The following is a 15,403-nucleotide window of genomic DNA, read 5'->3' as shown; positions in this document are numbered from 1 at the left end:
GCAAGCTGAGGGGTGCAAGTGTTGCTGAGGGAGCAAGCTTGCTTGGGCCGGGATGAGAGGCAAAAACAAAACCGCGTGAAACGAAAACAGCTCCAGCTGTCCGTCAGGGTGGCAGGAGACCCCCCCCTCAGTGTCCAGCCAGCCCAGCGGGGCCCCGCTCCTCCTTCGCCCGGCCGCGGCTGGAGGCGGAGCAGGGGCCGGGCCGCACCGCCCCGGGGGTGCGGGGGCTGCGGCCTCGCCGCCTTCCCGGCCGCGGGCGGGGAGCGGCCGGTGCCTGGGCCCTCCTCCTCCCCTTCCTCCTCCTCCTCCTTCTCCTCCTCCTCCTCCTCCTCCTCCTCGTCGTCCCGCCGCCCAGCCCTCAGCGCCGCCACCCGGACCCGCCGCCGCGGTGAGTCTGCCCCGCCGGGCACCCCGAGTTGCGGCGCGGCCGCGCCTTTGTGTGGGGAGCGGCGGCCGGGCTCGGCTCGGCTGGGCTCGGCTCGGCTGGGCTCCGCCGCGGAGGTACCTGCCCGCCTTTGTTCCCCGCCGCCTTTGTTCCCTCGGAGGGCCGCGGGAGGGTTTTGTCGCCCCAAAGCCCGGCTCAGGAAAGCCGGGGAGGGGGGGTCCCGGGGCGCCGTGAGGCGGCGGGGAGCGGCGGGAGGACGGGGGGCGGCGAGCGGCGAGGGGCGTCCCGCCTGAAGTCGGTGCGGAGAGACCTTGTGGCTGCTCGTTGGGGCAAAGTTGTCTCCGGAGCGAAAAGTAGCGATGTGCTGTGAGGGGTGCTGTGTTAGCGGCGCCAGGGCAGCGCTGCTCTCCCGGGTGAGGCGCTGAGCCCTGTCTGTGCTTCCCGCGCTGCTCCTGGGCTCCTTTTTCTTCTCCGCCCTCGCCTCCATCCCGGCTCCCAGGCACCCCCTGCTTGCTTTTGCAGCAGTCATTAGTTACTGCCCCGCTGCACATGGGGTGCAGCGTGTGGGGATGGTGGTCCCTGGCTTGGCACTGACTTGTGACAGGCTCAGGGCTCCGAGGGAAGACTCCTCTGTGACAAACCCAGGGCTCGGTCCCCTCCCTGTCCCCCCAAACGCTCCTTCTCCTGCCCCTTCTCTTTGCCTGAGAGCTGCCACAGGAGCAGGGAGGCAGAGCAGGTGCGTGCTTCTCGACTTCCTCAAAACACCCAGAAAAAAACTTTGGGTGAGTTTGTTTGAGGGCTTTTCACTGCCTCTCCATCCTTTGTTAGCTCAGTAGATGCACGTTCCTCGTGCCTCTGCTTCCCCCTTTCAGGGTGCCCTGTGTTCCACCTGTCCTCTGCCCTCTCTTTCCATCATTCAGTCATTTTTCTCCATCTCTGCTTTCAGGAGCACTTTCCCATCACAGGACAGGCAAAGACAGAAGTGCCACATGCAGGACCTTGGCTAGTTATTGCGACTGTTTGTTGGTCAAACTAACCAAACCTCTGTGTATGCCTGTGGTTGAAATGTTATACCTGAAAAAGGGACGCTCCTGGCCTCTGGTGCCTGGTGAGCTGAGCCGCGGGCTCCTAACCCCTCTGTGGCTGTTAGTACAGCTCAGGAAGGAGCACGGTGGTGACTGCTAACTCTGCAGACAGTAACAGTACCCGCCACGCCACGGGCACTCACACAACCACCTCACATCAGAATCAGGGCAGCCGAAGTTACAGATTTCCAGGACAAAGCAGGGCACGTTGTGGAGGGGTGCTGTGGGGCCACTTGGACCTGCTGTGGAAGAGGCCCTGGCACCTGCCAGCGAGGATGGGGATGGGTTGCAAGGACTAGGGGGATAGGCAGTGGCACACGGGAGCTTGGAGGGAAAAACTAGCAGTGACTGCAGTGAGCAGTGCTGATTTGTTCTGTGGCAATGTTTGGGTCCCCCTTGTGCTAGATGCTGTACAAATACGTATTCAGAAGTGTATAAATGGTGGTTGTTCTTCTCTTCCTCATCACGAAGGGTGACGAATGATAACTGGCTTTACTGTAGCTATCTATAGCAAAGCCATACAGCTATCTGTATGAAAGCTCCTTTATTTAAATGGCTATTTACAAATAACATCAGGAAACTACATTTTAAGTGCCATTGATATCAGACCTTAATAAGAACCGAGCAGGACAGTTTAAGAGGAGCAAAGGAACTTCTCTCTAATTAAATCTCATCAAAAGTTCATTAAAGTAAAGGAGAACTTTGGTGGTGTCAGCACACAGTCAGTCCCGGAGTGTGCTTGCTATTTTTTATTTATTTGTCGGGCGAAGATTTTAAGCATAGACCCAATGAAGTAATTCAAGAAGCAGCATGCCTTAATGATCTAATAGGTTTAAAATGCTTTATCTCCCTAGCTGTTAGTTTTGTGTTATAAATGAAAGTAGCAAGAGCAAAATTGCTACTATTCCCTCCTTTGCAGTGTTCTACTGGGGATTTTATGTTCCTTCTTTTGGCAGGTTTTAGGCAAAGTTGGTAAGTGTTGTTAAGTCTTTGGGTGGAAAAATGGGCCACAGTTTAGCCCTTTTACGGATTTCATTGTAAGCATTGTAACCTCCCCTTACCAGTAATTAATTCCATAAACAGTGAGTTCAGCTCCGTTTGGTTTCCTCGCCATCTGAACGTAGAAATGAATGAAAGAAGAAATCCCAAAGAGGGCAAGAAGAGGCACAGCTTGAAAGATCAGGTATAAAGAGCCCCATTCATCTGGGTTTATCTGTAGTACAGGGATATGCCCTTACTTCATGAATCATCTCCTGGCATCTGTTTGCAGCACTGTTTTCTTAGCAACTGCGACTCTGTTTTAGATCTGGGCTCTCAATGGCCGGGTTTGTATAGGGAGATGCGAAGGGATGATCCAGACTCCTACTAGCGAAGCTGTGCCTTTCAGCCAGTCTACCCCATTCCTTTTCCTCCCTGGGGCACGGTGAATACTGGTTTTAAAAGTCTAGCAGCTGGGATGCTTATATGTATATGTGCGAAGAGATGCTTATCTGCTGCTTACCACAACTGAAGTGTTTCCCCAGTGTTATCTGGCAGCGGTGGAGAGAGGACCTACCAATTGGTTGTGAAGTTTCTCGTTTTGAAAGTGTGCCATGTGTGCCACCGCACTTTCCTAGCTTTCCTGCAGTTTGTTTTGAACTGTCACGGGGCTTTAGATGTGGGAGAGGATGTAGTCTCTGCTTGCGAACTTGGAGAAACACTGGAAAGGGAGCCAGCGATTGCAAGGGAACACTCCCAGCAACGTGCCTGTTTGAACAAGCAGCCCGATTAGTCGGTGGGATTATACGTGTGGAGTGTGGAGCAGTATGAGTAACGCTTTGGGACCGGATCCATAAGCTGTGATTAAAGGGAAGGTGACATTTCGTATACCTCTCACCTAATCTTCCTTCTCCTGAGTTTCATCCCTGACCAGTGTGGGTGGGAGACTCCTGTAACTGAGACAGAGGTGGCCATGCAGCTGCTGGGAGATCAGGTTTATCTGGGTTTTGTCAGCTGTGCTCTGTGGAGAGGGTCGATACCGGGATTAGGTCTGGGGTAGGTTATTACTTCAGCTAAGGCTGAATTGGTCTGGACCCCAAATGCATGTCTGAGAGTACAAGTGGCATGTCCAGGCCACGTTCACCCTGCTCCCTCCTGTGCAGACCTGCTGCTTGCCCGGGAGAAGGAGGAAATTACAATTACAGCAGCACCTGCAGCTACTGGACCATGAATCATAAACCGATAGTGTGTATTACCCCACGGAACGTGGATCCGACTGCCTACCCTTCCTGGACTGACTCGTGTCCCGCAGAGCGTGAAGGGTGTCAGCAGCGAGTAGCTGCTGTGAAGGATGAACACATTTTGGCTGGGGGTAATGCCGGGAGGGGGAAGATGTCTGGGGCATTTTGTTTGTAAAGGGATTGCAGAGTGGTGATGGGAAGGCTGTGAGGAAGACATCCTCTATAGATCACCTGGCTCACCGTTTTCACAGCAGGAGATGAAGAAAGCTGCTTCTATGGAGATGCTGGAGGGCCAGGAAAGGGGCAGAAGAGTGTGGGGGAAAACCTGTGTTTCACTTAGCTGAGCACACTGGAAGGGAAAAGAAATCTGTGCTGGGGAAAGGGCTGGTGCAGGGTAGGCTGTTATCTCCCCACAGGAGGGGAAATCGGGCAGAGCTCCACTCCACTGAACTCCGGCCTCTGGTGTCTTGCAGGGAGGCATGTTTGCTTTCTTGCCTTCCTGCAGCCTGCTGATAACTCCCCACACAATGCGGCCGCGCAGATTGGCTCGAGACGACTTGAAGGAATTGCTTACCCTGATACAAGCAGTACCATTTGTGGCCGGGGATGGGGAAAAAGAGGAAAGAATAGTATGAAGTGTTTGAGCTTTAAGGCTCAGGCTGCAAGTTCTATCAAAGGAAATGACAATTAAGATGGAAAACAAAGCACTTGTAATTACTTTCATGAAAGCGTAGGGAGGAGGCAGAAATGTGGATTGTACAGGAAGAAGTTTTACTTTCTGGGTCATTTGACTTGTTGGTTGCCAGGAGAAACACAAGAAGTTGGTGAATGATGAGGTAAAAGGTGGAGGCGGAGAGGGGAACGTATGGCTGACTGTGCCTTGTGGGTCTGTGGCTAGTGGCCAATGTACGACTGGCCACGAAGAGTTGTAAAGACGCTGCACCTGGACAGCTTCAGAAATGGCTTTGTGTTGGTTTGTGCTAGTGAGGGCTCTGTTTTTTGTTGGGTTGGTTTGTGGTGGTAATAACCACCTAATAACCACTGACACAGGGAGTGAAATGAAAGCTGCCCCACAAGCAACGTGCCCTGCTTCTTAGAAGCTCTCGTGCAGTGAGCAACGTGGAGCTCTGTTTGTAGGAGCGTTTCATGGAAGCTCGAAGTTCAGCGATTAAACGAGGCTCTTCCAGCAAAGCTAAACTCTCAGTGAAGGTGGTTGTGTCTTGTTGAATTGCAAGATGTTTACGAGGGAGGGAATCACGGGACACTTGCACCTTGTGTCTCTGGTGGAGGCGATATTTCTCACCTCTGTGGAAAGCCAGGAGTGCTTCTCTGTTTATGTCCTTTCCCCCAGCTTAAAAGTGTGAGATTCATCTTGCCGAACTACAGCATAGCTGTCTGCACGGGAGACAGTTGTCCAGACTCCTTTCATAGTCACCAGAGAGGAACAAACACTTCTGGGCCATGATTCATCCACGGTGAATTGGACGTCTAAAAATACACCGGACAAACTGCCCTAAAAGTGCCTGTTTCTCTCCATTGTTTCTCCACTGTCCAAACAATGGAGGCACACGGAGGCATCTCTGTTGTAGCTGTTTAATGTCAGGAGAGCTGAACCTCAGCCAAAGCGTCTCGTACCACAGCACAGGTTCTGGGAGGGCTGCTCGTGTCCTCGTTTCTGTCAGACCCAGCCTCTGTGTGGCTTGGGGCAGTGGAGCCTGGAAGGCTGTACCTGGGAGCAGGGAGCGGGCAGCGATGTCCCACACAGCGCCGTCCTCCTCCCCTGGCCACTCAGCGGATTCAGAAAGAGACAATCTTCTGCTATAAATAAGAGGCCAAGGAGGATTTGCACTTTTTCAAGGTCGCCCACCAGGGTGGAGGCAGTGGCGATGACAGCAGGATCCCAGAGGTGTGCCCGTGCGCCCTGCAGCTGCCTCGCAACCTGCCACTGTCCCAGGGGGGACACCGCCTGCTCGGCTCTTGGTGGCGGATGGCACCCGGTAGGTACCCGTGCCGTTTGTAAAAGGGACTAGCAAAATGCCATAGGTGTTAATACAGCTGAATTATTGTGTGTCCACTGGGCTGGTGTGGATGATTGCACGCGTGCTTTAAAATGGTTAAACGTTAGGGTTTAACCTTTAGGGTTAAATTTGCTTCACCTCAGGCTTGCAGCGGCATAAGGCAGCATGTAGGATTATTTAATGGTCTGTGGAAACTCTTTAAACTGACCTATATGAAACTTGCAATCAAACACCCTGTTGGACCTTGGGGAGCTTTGGAGGCTCGTGGGGAGCTGTGACCTGAAGCGTGGCTGCTGCCGCTGTGTTATTTAGCGGCATGATATAAAAAAACACCATCTCTTCTGCAAAAAGCTTAACTTCCCTGCACAGGTGAGCCATGTAGGAGAAGGATGAAATTTCTCCTGTGTGGAGAACTGGTTTGCAGCAGAAAGGCTTCCTTTGCCAAATGAGCTGGGCGTCTGGGGAGGAATTTGCTGAAGGAATTTGCTGGTGTAACAGAGACAGGGAGTACAGGCAAGTACTGAGCGTTGCATGGATCGGCGGCATCTCCAGTTTCAGACAAATACCAGAGCATTCCCTTATCCTTTCTGATAAGAGAGAAAGAATATGATAGGGGAATAGAAAGAGCGTATTGTACGAGCCTGGATTTGAATCCTAAAGTTCTGCATAGGGGGTCCACGGTTGAACTCTGAGAGGATTGCAATCTGATTCCAGGGAGCACAAATGGGAAGAGGAGGGAAGGAGCAACCTATTAAATAGGAGCTGGGAGAAAAGCCAGTCTCCAAAAATACACGTTGAAGATCAATTCCAGGTATTTCCTGGTATTGTCATCCTGCTTCATCAACCACTTGGACTGTAACAAGTGGTTTCAAAGATAGCAGACTGACAGGTTTACAGTTGTTTTTCTTTAAAAAAAGGGGGTGGGAAAGAAAGGTTTCAGATAGATTGTTTGCAAAACTGTTTCTTACGCAGATCTGGGTGGGATGTTGGTGATGAAATACCCCTGGGATGGAGGAGGCAGAGCTTGTTATTGTAAGAGGGAAGTAAGAGCACAGCTGGCTTCATGTTGGAGTAGGGAAAAATTAGAATTTTCTTCCCATTGGTGTGCCAGGGGCACCCCAGCAGTTTCTGAGGGGCAGGAAGCAGATACTTGCGCAACGAAGGTGTGAGCTGACGGTGTTCCTGCAGAGCGGCTGTGCCTTTCTGGTGCTGCAGGCAGGCTTTGTAGGTATCCTCTGCAGGTGAAGGCTTCCCCTTCGAATGGTTTGGAAGGGACTCTTAACGTGTTTCTTCTTGGAAAGGTTCTCAGAAAAGCCAGTCCGCCATTTCACTGTACTGAAAGCTGTGCAGGGATTGTAAGGAAACCGAGGCACATCCCGTGCCAAGGATGTGTGTTTGTGGTCACACGCCAGCTCCTTACTGGACTTTCATCCAGGACGGTGGCTCTGGGAGAAAACTGTACCGAAACACGTGCTGGTGTGCTGGAGTTGGCCAGGGATGCCAGACGTGGCTCGTGGCTTACCTCACCTGCTTGGCCGTGGCGCAGCGGCGGTGCTTGCGCAACGCACGTTCTCTGTTGCTTGACTGAACTTGTCCATAAGTAACTCGGTGTTAGTAATCTTGCTGCTTTTCAGCGAGGGAGATGCGCGGGGCTCGCAAGGCATTCCTCCTGTGTTGTCTCCGGTGTGAGAAATCCTGATTCAAAAAGAAAGCGAGCTGGGCAGCTCCGTGGTTCGGGCCCTGGTGAGAAGACTTCTCATCCTGCACATGCAGAGGGGGAGTGCACGGAACAAGTAAGGGATCCTTCATTCTGAACTATTTCCAGTTTGGAGTCCTTGGTTTTGCAATTGCAACTGTGTTGTGTTGGTATAGTGATTTATTGTAGCAGGCTAACGCGTAGCACCAAGTTCTTTCTCCTGGGTTTTCTCTGCACAGTTTGGCTGTTTGGTCCTCTCTGGCAGCAGCACTGGTAGGAATAAGGGTGTTTGGCGTGCTTTTCGCTGCACACAAAAAGTTATTCTGAAGGTTGGAACTATGCTATAAATTAGAGATTTAGGCTTGTGTGTGGATTTTTTTTTTTCCTAAAGCAACCGATTCTTTGAAAGCAAAGCAAAAGACATTTTGTCTTAAGCAGAAAACAAAAGTGTTCCATTTCGCTGAGCGAAGTGCAGGTTTTCTCCCACCATGGAGGGTCCCTGCACGTCCAGTGTGGGAGACAGTGTGGTCGAAGGCCTCTTTTCACATGTCCCAAACCCACACAGGCATGTGAGCATGCAGATTTTGACAGGTAGGTGTCTAAAAAGACCCCCTGTAGCATTTCTGGGGGAACCTTCAGTTGAAAGAATTACATGGAAAAGAGAAGCTCGCCCTTTGGAGAGGCAGCCCCTTTGGGTCAGAACAGAGGTATGTGGGGGAAAACAGCAATTTGCCTTGTTGCAGCCCGGGCTGGACGTGCTTGAGAGAAAATCTGATGAATTCACAGCTGCCAGGCTAGGACGTATCATTAAAATTGTAATTTGCCCTTCAGATGCTGGCAAGCTTCAGTTGCCGTTTGCTGGACAAACCTCTCTTTTGTGTTCCCCTTCCGTCTGCATAAAACAGCAAGCGCTGGCGGAGAGCTACTTGCAGCAGGATTCCTCTTCTCTGCTATATTTAGTGATCAAAACAAGTCCGTGATCTGTACAGGAATACTGCCAAAGCAGATAGGACTCGCATGAGACAAGCCCTGTCTCATTTGGCTCCCAAACACACATTGCATTTCACTTTCCTCCCCTCTCCTGACACCGTCAATGGATCTGTCTGCCGAGATCTGTTGTGCAAACATTGCGCTGCCATTTCCAGTGATGTTGCTGTAAGAGCAAGCCCTGCCCCAGCGAAAACTCCTGCGTTTAGATCACCGCTGTCCCCACCTTTCCCTTCTCTTAGTGTCCTGAAAAAGCAGCTTACTGCTTTTCAGAAAGATCCTCCTGACTGAGAACAGCCTTATGATTTAATTGGGAAACTCCAGGCCTTTACTGCTTAGGCGAGGTTCACTCAACAGCGCAATCTGCTTGTTAACCATCTGACTGTTTCCTTTATTCAGGGAAGAAGGGAATTAGGAAGGCAGTGGGAAGGAAACATTTGTGTTCCTTCAAAGGCAGAATATTACTAGGAGCCCGATTCTCATTAATATAATGTCATTCATACAAAGTGGGTGTAATTACTACCTAGTGCTATTTTAAATACCTTTTACACCATGTAAAGTGGTTTCAGTGTTAATGGGAGGCTGGTTATGAGTCTCTACAAAGGCACTAAGCAAAGAATTTCAGTTGCAATCTGAAGGAAAGAAGGATGAGTAAAATAAATCAAAGAACAAAATTATTGCAGCGCACTTGGTCAGAGCAGGCAGTGTTTTCCGGTCTGTTCGGACCAGGCAGTCCCCTCGGTGAGAGTTAAACTCGCTGTGATTGCAGCCGATGCCCTGCCCCTTCCCTTCCAATTGTGAGAAGCGACCCGGGTCCAGGAAGCGCTGAGGAAGGGCCGTGATGAGCTGCTTGCGGAGCCGTTTGCTCGCAGGAGGGGAGCAGCGTGCCCGAAGGTCAGAGGTCTGCCTGTGCCCCGTGGCGCTGGGACTGCTGTGGCTGCAGTGCACCCACTGCTGAAAGGAGCCCAGGGATTGTTCCTGGCTGCCATCACATAGGGCAGCTTTCGTCTGCAGATGGAGAGGGGCTTCTAGGAGCACAACGATGGTGCTTTTCATCTTGTGGGGCATGGCAAAGATTTTACACAACTTGAATGTAGCAGCAATTTAGGATTTATTTTGTAAATAGCAAGGTTAGGTTGCATGGTTTTAACAGCACTTAATCAGTGTTTGATCAGCAGCAAATCTAACAACATGATTTAAACAGAATTTGCTACAATAGGAACAGCAACTGAGTTAAAGATTCAAGAATGGCAAGGTTCACCCGAAACTTCCTGCAGGGTCCTCGTAGGTGTCTAAATCCACTTGTGGGCTTCCAAATTACCCCCTACAGTAAATTATTCACCCTACTCCCTCGTTGGCGTTTGCCCACAGACGAGCTTGTTCTTCAAAGGGTCAGCCCTGAGGCGCACGTCCCCTCAGGGATCTTCCACCAAGCCTGCCCTTCTGGTCCCTCCCGGCACGGACGCTTCTGGTGCTGCCCGGAGCCCAGGCTGCAAGGTCCAAGGCACGATCAGGGAGTGCCCATTGGTACTCACCCATTCTGCCTGCTGACAATGGAGGGCTGATGTAGCATTAGTTGATCCTGAACCATAGCTGAGTCAGGGAAAAACCACTCCACCACATTTTTTTTCTTCAGCCATTGTATTTATAAGCTTAAATGATTGACTTGCAGTCAAACTCGGATTCCTTACCATGCTGTTTTTGAACTTTGATGTGATCCATCATTTCCCCACGAGAGATTACAGTGAGTATCTGCTTTAAGGCAGCACCATCCTTTGTTCGTGGTCATGGCCAAAGAACAGTCACATCGAGGCCTCCTGTGGTCATAAGCCTCAGCGGGTGCCATGGCAAGTGCCGGATGGAGCGTGCCTGCCATGCTAGCAAACAGCGAGGGTAGGAAGAGGTGTGTATGCACTGGATGTACTTCCCAGGTCCAGATCCCAGGCCACATTGTGTTTCTCATGTTATTTTTACAATAACCCTTCCCTGCAGCCCTCTTATCTGCAGGAGGTGGCCTTGGAGCTTGGGCACGGGCAGCCCATGGAGCGGCAGGGAAGCGTGCAGCCATGCCCTGCTTTGGAAAAGCTTTTTCCTTCGGGCTCTGTGGCAGCAGCAGCAACGCACCATATGACGGGTATGACTTTTTGCACCTGGTAGGAGACTTTGGGGTAGTGCACAGCTAGGTTTGGGCTGGGAATTGCTTTTGGGCTGTGACTTAGAGATTGAATTGTCATCCTAGCCCATGACTTCAGCAAAGGCATGAAGTCACCATGGTATTTTTGGCTTCCTACGTAGTAGTGTGCTGGGCATGCATTGGCCTTCTGAGCCCTTTCGGAGCCCCATCAGTCTCTCTTTTTACATGAACAGTTGTGACTTTGAGTTCTAAGCAGTTCTTGTTTTTATTAATGATGCAGAAATCTTGGAAACCAGTTAAAAATTCACGTTTTCGTCAACTTCTTAAAGTATGCTTCAGCGTTGCGTCTCCACTTGGAAACAGATAAATGTGAGACAGGCTCTTGTTGCGAGTGCAAGCAAATTCATAAAATTTGACCCATGGAGGTGCATGATGCATGTGTGAACAAGGCTTAGCTCTGTTAATAACAGCATTTGTGTGTGTTAACAACAGCATGGAGTTACTGCCATTTTCAAACTATGCAATTGTACCAGGATGACTGATATATTGCCACCCACAAAAAACAGAAAAGGTCAAGAAAGACACTTTTCTAACCACGTTTGGAAATTGATTAACGCAATGAGAAGCTCCATTGTGCTTCTGTAGCAGGAAGTGTTACAGATGTGTAAATCAAAGACAAACCAGCAACATTTGCTGGCCTTAAAAAGTGGTGTTGCTTTTGTATACTCATGCGCTTGTCCTGGCACATTTTCAAGATTATAAATAGATCACTGGGAAGTCCCTGGATAAGAAAAATGTGCTGTTGCTGGTTGTCATAAATAAACTAATAAGAAATGTCTTGGTCTTTCAGCTCTTACTGTTTGGAGGAGTCCTTACTTGTGCATATAACTTCAGTGTGTCGGTTCACATGAGTTAAGACTATTTCTGCGGTAACGGGGTGTAGCTCTGTGTCTATCTCTGTATTTCTCGCAGATCCAATGTTCTCTGGGCTTGTTTTTTTTTCTGAGCAGAGTTGTTCAGCCTTTTCCAAACTTTGTCTTTCTTGATTCCTTCATCTCCTGGTACTGATAGCTTAGCAACGCCCATGGCCGGACTGGTTTCAGCATTGTCCCAGTCCAGGGTGTCTCTAATGCCACCTCTTAAAGGACTGGCTGATACCCGTCTGATGGCAGTAGGGTATTATGTGGGATCAGAAAGCTATAGCCTCTTTTCCCTATCACCTTGAAAGTCACAGAAACCTAAGGGAAGACCACTTTTTTCCTCCAGAAAAGCCCAGAGAATATGCCGCTTACTGGAAGATGACAAATCTTTTCAGTGGTGCCCAGCGACAGGACGAGAGGCAATGGGCACAAATGAGCACAGGAGGTCCTGGCTCCATATGAGGGGGCACTTTTTTACTGGGAGGGTGACAGAGCACTGGCACAGGTTGCCCAGAAAGGCTGTGGAGTTTCCTTCCCTGGAGATATTCAAACCCCTCTGGATGCCATCCTGTACAACATGCTCTAGGTGACCCAGCTTGGCAGGGGGGTTGGAGTAGATGATCTCCAGAGGTCCCTTCCAACCTCAGCCATTCCCTCATTCAGTGATTCTGTGATTTTTTTTTTATTTTTTTTTTCTATGAGAGTAGTAGCTCCTCGAGTAGTGGAAATCAGGACGGATCTGTCAATGGTGGTGTTCTGAGTTTTCCTACCTGGGGATCTGGCTTTGAAGAGAAGGGGATCAGTGTGCTTGCAGGGTGATCGCGTTCCAGCTGTGGACACGTATGCAATCTGAGGCCACCCACAAGAGCAACATTTGCAAGCAATTTAAATGTGAAAGTGATGAACTTTGCTTTGGACTTTCAGCAGAGAGGATGTCAAAGTGGAAAGATACTGAAAAATGTAGGCACCCACAGCCCCAAACCTGGTACTTAAAAATGGTGAAACCACTGAGGAGGTTGGGTAGGAAGTGTGGCCGTCGAATTTCAGTGCTGTGGGAAGTGCGCTGTAATAACAAACACTGTAAAAACAAAACAACCAAATGAACAAACAAACAAAAAAACACCCACAAAACACAAACCAAAACCCAAACCCCAACTTGATCAAAGAGGTTTTCTTTGATAATTCTTCAGGTCACATTATCACGATTTGGATCCCAACAATTTGCCTTTATGGAGACTGCGACAGACTTACAGAAGGATTGCTTGCCAAAAGAATGTCCAGCAGCTCTTTGCAAGGCTCAGGACTTGCAGTTTTGAACATTACTGCTTCTCTCTGAATGCAAAATAAACTAAGATCTTTGTTAATACGGAAAAGGGTCTTCAGTCAGCCTGCATTGTGGAGCTCCACTTCCTTTGGGCCCGTTCACCGAAGATAAAAATCTGCTGTTTGAGTCATGACGTTGGCTCGACTGAAGACATGAGTAATAATAATCTGTTGCTAGGAGCAGCCTCCAGTTTACATCCAGAGGCCTCTATGGAGGGAAAGGCTTTGGAGTCCCGGAGTAGGTCATAAATAATCAGTGGCACTTCAAAGAAGGAAAAGTAAAAACAAGTGGTTCGAGATGCCATGCAAAGACGACTGGAATCCCTCTTGCAGCACCGATGGAGAACACGTAGCCAACATAACTGAGGAAATAGAGGACATGTGTCTGCAAAGGCAAAAACGTCGAAGTAGGGACTTACCAGCAGTGGGCTAGAATGCTCACCAGCCTCTAGACAGGCTTGTTTGCAGAGTAGCTGCTGCCTTCAGCTCTAAGGAGCGCGCTTGTGAGCTAAAGTCATGCAAGGGGATTTCAAGTTTGGCTCGTAAGGAGGACTCTGAGCATACAGCTGTGCAGCAGGCTGCAGCGTATACGGGGACGTGTGGGATGTGGCTGTAACTCTCTGTGGACATGGGGCAATATGGAAATCATGCCAGCTAATTTATCTTGCTTCCTTGTTAGTGTGCACTACTGTTTTTTGTGTTTTCAGAATTAATGAAATGTGCGTTTATATTTTAACTGTAGTTGTACATGTTCTTTGGAAAACAGCAGTAGTTTCACTGTAGAGGAGCGTTCTCTTAAACTATTTTATTTTAATTTTTCATATGGTGAAATCCTACTGAATTCTGTGATTGGAGTAACTGAAGGATGAAATCTGTAATCCACACTGATCCAAACTGAAACATTAATGCTATGAAATGCTTGCTAGTCAATCTACCAAAATCCATCTGAAGCTTTTCCCCCTCTTTTCTTCTGAGACAATCATGGTTTAATAAAGATTGATTAAGAAGAGCATCTCTTAAGATTCATTGGGACTTAAGTCTTACTGGAGATGTGGTATTTAAATCAGTATTGCTTATTCTCATGATGATCTCTCTGGAATTTAAGGCTGAGATATGATTATTTTTAGGTTAGTTTCTTGAGATTTCCAGTCTGGTCCCTCCTCTTAGGTTTCTTTATCTCTCAGTCAGTGTGCCTATGACTCTGTGTTAATGCCCATTATATTTTTTTAATTGGCTGAATAATTTCAGCTGAATTTGAGAAACGAAGAGAGATTCCAAGGAAGTTAGGCTGAAATTATGTGATATAACTGTGCTGATCCAATTTCCACCAGTGTTCATAGGTGTCCATTGTGCAAGCAACTGGAGAGGTAGGGCAAGAAGTTCCCTACCCATACCCACTAGCAGAAGGCCTGGGTTTGAGTCTTGTAAGTGTCCTTGTCATGGGGAAAGCTTTTGTTGGTGATTGAACCATCTGAGCTACAGGCTGAGCTCAGGTGGTCAAGAAACTGCTCCTTTGGAAAACACCAGTTAAAAGCCTTTCCTCTGAGTAGGACATTTGTAATGCTGCTTTCTTGCGTGACTCCTCGTGTGTCCAAGACAGGAGGAGCTCACACAACAGCTAAGGAGCAATTCACTTAAAGTTAATCAACGAGAAACAAATCCATTAGAAACAAGGCCCCAGCATTCCTGGAGCTGTCTCTTTGGCTCTGTGCTCTTCACAGGTTATTTCACAGTCTATCCCAAGGTATAAGCACTTAAACACTTTCCTGTATTAACGACAGCCTCTTCAGAAAGATGGAAAGACGAGGGCATTCTCTTCACCTTTGGTTTATCTCCCTGAAAGGGCACGTTTTCATTTGAAAGCATGCGCTTTGTTTTCAGCACTGTGGATATATATATTTTAGAGTTACTTGGTGTTTCACAGGACTGGAGGATTTGGTTTAGCTCTTCAGGTTCATTGAGTTGTTATAGAACAATATAATAAACTAAAATATGAAGTAGAAAAGGCGATAGTTTGTAAAGCCTATGAAAAACATTCCTAAGCAATTTTACCAATATCTTGACAGTTTAAAACTCTTTGGAGGTGGATATGATACAGTTAACACTTAAGATGCTTTATTGGAATGAAATTCTGGGTGGGAGGGCAAAGGGACTAGCGTATTGTCCCTATGTAATCCCGTCTCAGACAATCTGCCCCTTGTACCTTTTAAAGAATACTAATCCTTGCAGGGATGCCCTCCAGCAGTGTGTGCTTCCCTTTCAAAGCAGCTGTGGAGTCTTCTGCTGGGGCAGGGCAGGAATTGGAGGCAGGGTAAGATGTGTGCGCTGTGTTAGATGGTGAAAAGATGGTTTAGGGGCAGTGAAAGCTCTGCAATTTTATAACCTGCATTGAGGATTTGGTGAGTGGATTTTTATGTTTAAAAAAAGATGTGTAAGTGTATTCTGTTCTCTGGATAAAGAGGCAGGCCTTCATTTGCCCTTAAAACAGAATGGGACCATATGCTTTTTTTTTTTTTCTTTCCCCCATTTATGTGTATTCTATGATCATGTGCCATGATTTAGCTGAAAGGAACCTCTGGAAGTCATCTGGTCTGACATCCCCTGCTCAAAGCATTAATGCTTTAAATTTAACGTAT

General features: G+C 48.6%; 1 protein-coding gene across 6 annotated transcripts in view; it reads left to right on the top strand.

The window, feature by feature from the left end:
• The first annotated feature begins 238 nt into the window (after window positions 1–238).
• Window positions 239–15,403, top strand: part of SYNE2 (spectrin repeat containing nuclear envelope protein 2) — a 187,877-nt gene continuing 172,712 nt past the window's right edge. For 3 of the 6 annotated variants that reach the window (XM_035326789.1, XM_035326790.1, XM_035326787.1), the window contains exon 1: window positions 241–388. The gene's annotated coding sequence lies outside the window, so the exon portion shown is untranslated. Of the gene's footprint in view, window positions 389–7,382; window positions 7,501–15,403 lie in introns of those variants that run through there. The other 3 variants (XM_035326792.1, XM_035326791.1, XM_035326788.1) reach the window with 3 other exon arrangements.

This window comes from Oxyura jamaicensis, chromosome 5, assembly GCF_011077185.1.
Source record: "Oxyura jamaicensis isolate SHBP4307 breed ruddy duck chromosome 5, BPBGC_Ojam_1.0, whole genome shotgun sequence".
Classification (NCBI taxonomy): Eukaryota; Metazoa; Chordata; class Aves; order Anseriformes; family Anatidae; genus Oxyura; species Oxyura jamaicensis.
Note: the sequence above shows the minus strand (reverse complement) of the source record. Positions and strands in the feature narration are given on the sequence as shown.